General features: G+C 38.2%; 1 long non-coding RNA gene across 2 annotated transcripts in view; it reads right to left on the bottom strand.

Moving 5' to 3' along the window:
- Nucleotides 1–248: 248 nt before the first annotated feature.
- The window catches only part of LOC146459674 (uncharacterized), a 33,113-nt gene continuing 28,574 nt past the window's right edge, over nucleotides 249–4,787 (bottom strand). For both annotated transcript variants that reach the window (XR_014857856.1, XR_014857857.1), the window contains exons 2-3: nucleotides 3,040–3,177; nucleotides 249–997 (exon numbers count right to left, since the gene is read on the bottom strand). This is a non-coding gene — a long non-coding RNA (uncharacterized LOC146459674). The remainder of the gene's footprint in view (nucleotides 998–3,039; nucleotides 3,178–4,787) is intronic.

Below are 4,787 nucleotides of genomic sequence, written 5' to 3' on the forward strand. Positions count from 1 at the left end.
ACCTGTCGCATTTCCTAGCAGTCATTTTTCAATCCGTTTTGGTGAACGTTTAGCCAATCCTGTCCATTGTGAAAGAGAGCACAGAGAATTTTCCCATTTTCGCTGGTTTGTTGTTTTAGTTTTTTATATCGTAGCAATCCGAGGCAGAAACGCGGAAAAGAAGAAGGAAAATGTTGAAAATATTGGAGGATCTAAACAATTGTGTCCTCCAGTCCTTTTTTCCATTGATAGGAGAAGACCGACCCCCCACCCACCTACAATCACACCTCCCTCTAAGAAGCGGTAAGTCCAGTAGCTAACAAAGAGAGCTTTATAACGATTCAGTTTTTTGACCAATCAGTTCTTTTAAAGCTTTAGTGACTGCGAGCCAGTAAATTTCGTTTTCGTAACCATCGTAGCTAACAGTTCCACCTCAGATTAACAATTGTAATTGATAAGAAAACCCCTGCAAACGTTGACATCGAGCGATTATCGTGAATGACACACTTCACAATAAAATCAAGTAACATGACACATTTAACAATAAACCCAAGTTTTTAAAAGAAAACTGTGCGAATCTTCAAGTTGTGTTGAATATCAAATCCACCAAAACTTCAAACATGCTAACTACCAAACTCAGAAAACGGAATGGAATGGTTGCTCAAAGTCAACGTACAGTATTGTTTAATTCCCTCTCCAAGACGATGGCTGCTATATTCAAATGATTTTCAGTAAAAAAAAAAAAAAAGCTTAATTTTCTAGCTTCAGTATTTTAGGCCTACCAATTTTTCCAGGAGCCAAACGTGCAATGCTAAAGCAAAAACAACCAGGACACAAAATAATTTTAGAACACATTCTCTGCGAATTGCCATTAACTTTTTTCGTATACAACCATCACCTATCAAAGGCAATTTCAGTTAAAATAAATCAAATGGTCTTATCTTTATTTCGTTTCCTGCCGCGTCCAAAGTCCATTTCCTTCTCTTGTGCATTGTTCCCTCCTATGAAAATATCATCACTGCAAATGGAAAAAAGAATATAGGGAGTTTACTCTCCGATATTAAACTTACTACCACTAACCAGGGAAATTTTACCAAACTACTTAACTAAATTAACTTTACGAAGTGATTCCTTTACACAGATGAAGCGCTCCAACGAATTCGAGTGTAATTGTCAGGCTATTATGATTGAAAAATTTGAATTTTGAAACTAAATTTTTATAATAGTTTGTTAAATAAAATTCAATTCAAGTCTGCCGTTAATTCGCAAGATAAAAAAGTGCCAGCGACAATAAAATGTGCAATATTTTCATCACAGCACTGGAAAACATCAATGCACCATAAAACAATTATTCCATTCGACCTTGTTGGATATGAAGTGATCATAACCAACTCGCGCTACGCGCTCGTTGGTTATTTATCACTTCATATCCAACAAGGTCGAATGGAATAATTGTTTTAGTATATTCTCAAATCGGGTTTTTGCCGCCAATTTTTATTTCAACAATTTTACAAAGCGGTCAAAAGAGCATACAACTTCCGGTCACATGCGCGCGGTGATCACCTGATTATTACATCGCTGGATGATCTGAATGAAATTTGACAGCTACACAAACGACAAACTGTGGTCAACTGTTAACGAAAATGAACCTTGAAATATTCAACCGTTCAAATGCAAGGAAAAAAGACGGCTTCGGAAGCTTTCAAGTGGTTAAATAGTGTTCAAAGTTAAGGAAGATTTTCCTGATTCTCCGCCTCTGTAATAGTTGTGAACTTGGACATTGCAGTTGAAGAAAACCTGCCGGAAAGCTTCTTCGCTCGCTTTGCCGAACCTCGGTATTTACCAACTGATTTTGGACTAAAACTGTCCCTTCACTTTGAGGTTGCCGTTCTTGCTGGCCATGGCATTCGTTTTCTTTCGCAGCTGCAGAGATACCAGTGCATGGGGAAGCTTTAGAGGCTCCGGCTGAGACAAATTCACTGAGAACGTGTGACATCTTCTTCTGCTGTTCTATGGATGGGCGATCATTGTACGATTTGACCGCCTGGTCTGATCTGTGTCCCGTAACATATTTTAAACATAACATATTTTACCCGTCTTCCTGAGATCCTTTACAAAGGCATCCAAAATTTTATTGGCTTCGGTAAACACAGAGTCGGAGATGATAGAAAAAGGCTTGTCGTTTGGTGGCGAGCGAAGAAAGCGATCTATGGTGGCTCGAATGGACTTCATGGATGTGTTTTTGTAATACATGCCATCTTTCTTCCTTGCGGAGGTGTAGAAAAATTTAAGGCATTCATTTAGCTCCTCTTTGGACATGTCTTCAATTCGTTACGAAAATTTTGTGGCAACAAGACTTGACAGCCATTCTGTAAATAACAAGGTGAGAATTTTTGTCGTTGTTACGCAGTTATAAAATTATCAAAATATCGACAGTGAACGTATTAAACAATTGTTGCTAGTTTTTGAGTAAAACTCCCAGATACGTACCATTAAATATGTTCATGCCGAACATTGTGGCTTTCTTTCTTTTTTTCTAGAACAGCATTGTCTAGACTTATCTCTTGAAGTTTAGTGGGAGACAGCTCTTGAAACCTGCCAGTATCGGTCACTATGGAGAGCTGAAGTTAAAAACTTCATGCGGAAAGTTTTTAAACTTGGCGCACTATTTTCCATATTGGGTAAAACTCCGACTAATGGCTCATAGTCGGAGTTTTTGAGCCAATTAGAGAGCTAGAAATGCAATGGTCGGAGCTGAGAATATACTAATGCAAATTAGTCCGGAGTAAAAAGCACATGGCGCTTCGGGGAACAATTGCATGCAAGATCGATTGAATGTTTTATTTAATAGACAGAAATTTAGTATACATTTTCTTAAACTTTTCTACAATCTTTTGAAATGTTGTGGCAAATTAAACGTTCGCAAATTATTTTATTGCACATGTAGTATGGAAAACGCCATTAAATGAACCGAGTCAACGGGACCAAAATCCAGGACGTGTTTGCTTACTACTAGTTAGAAAAGTTTGAGCACTGAAGACCACTGACAAATGTACTCACCATTTGCTTCACCGAAGCAAGGGCTCTTTCCCAAAGCCTCTCAGTCGCTTCTTCTTTCTACTTCGGTAACTTTTCAATGGTACATTCCTTCTTCGCATGTCTTCACTCGCCGGCAAGTTGTTCGGTCTGACGCAAAATCTATGACATAATAAATATGCATGATATGCCAGAAACAGTACATGCTTTCACATTTATCTATAGGTATACTCACGGGACGCATTCCATTAAGCCAAAATGTTCGAATACGTTGGAAAAAATCTTTGTGTCCATTTGACACGCAAAATTTCCGAAAGTTTCAACCGAAAATTTAAGCTTAATGAAAAGCGCCCCATATTTGTATTGTCATTCAAACAGATTTCTGTCGGATAAGTTCGTATTGGAGTTGAGATCTGGAATTTTTTTTCGCACAGTCACACAATAAATCGGTTGCAAGCAAAGGCCTCCCCTCTGGTAGGCTAGCAAGCTAGCTAGCTCTTGGAAATTTGCGCATCCACAAGTTTGCATAGCTTATCCCAATATGTAACTTTTTAGTATAAAAGTGCCAATAAAATGGCACACGAGTTCAGTTTTTACTTCAAAATATTTAACACTTTATGCCTTGGTCATTTTCAATATGGCGGAATTTACCACGAAGAGAGTTAGGGACAACTAATAATCACCCAAAGTCATATTGCAACGGATGTTCTCACCGCGGCAAGAACCAGGACTACGATGAAAGAAAATAACGGTTCCTAACATTTAAATTCTAAAGGCGAAACGGGTATCAAAATGTCAGCAGGTGGATTTCACCACACCTTCACTTAAGATGACAATCTGATCGAGTTAATGAACCTGACGTGGATTGAATTTTTCCATATTTATTGCCTGGATTTACTGTCGATGATATGTGCACTCAGTACAGTCAAGATGGTGGCTGGTCGGGAGAAAGCCCTTGCGAGGGAGTGGCGGGGTAGCAAAATCTCAAAAAACTTAGAGATTTTTATCAGGTGTTTTTGCCAAGAGATGGAATCTAAACGTAGTCAGCCTTTCTTAACCTCGTCCCAGGATTCAAAACTGACAGCGCAATATCTGAGGAATGTTGCAATGACCTCAGAATAACGAAAAACAAGTGTACCAACACTGCTGTGCTAAAAAAAACAAAAACAAATGCGTACAAAATGGCAAGAAATTTAACAATTTTCTGTCCCCAGATAAAATTTGGGGAAACTAGTGAGAAAAAAGTGGTTTGTTCCGGGATATTGAAAACGAAAGTTAGCAACGGTAAAGATATTTTATTTTAGGAGGTAAGTCTGCCTTTCCATCCTGCACCTTAGCTTGCTCATGCAGTCTCGAAAACGAAGGTGATCAAAAGCTTAGATTGCCAGGCATGTCCCTTTTGTATCTGATCATACACTTGACTTTACACAATGAACCAACCAATGTACAAGCCAAATATCCCGGTAAATTTGAATTTAATTACACTAACAAGTTCTCTGAAAGACAGAAAGGCCTTAAAGGTCCGATTTTCTCACAATCATTTAGCTTAATTTATCAATTTTATATAAGTTTCTGTTTTAGCTCTGTAAATTGCAGACTTAAACTTTTTCTTTCAGCAATCCGCTACATGGAGCTAAGCTAGCAGTAAAACGTTTAAAGGAAGGATAATTATAGTTGAGCTACGATGCACTAGTTTTGACAAGGCTAGGATAAATACAATTTGTGTTACCCATTCGATGCCACATTTCTATACAGGTCACATTTACCGAATG

This window comes from Pavona decussata, unplaced genomic scaffold, assembly GCF_977016875.1.
Source record: "Pavona decussata unplaced genomic scaffold, jaPavDecu1.1 SCAFFOLD_217, whole genome shotgun sequence".
Classification (NCBI taxonomy): domain Eukaryota; kingdom Metazoa; phylum Cnidaria; class Anthozoa; order Scleractinia; family Agariciidae; genus Pavona; species Pavona decussata.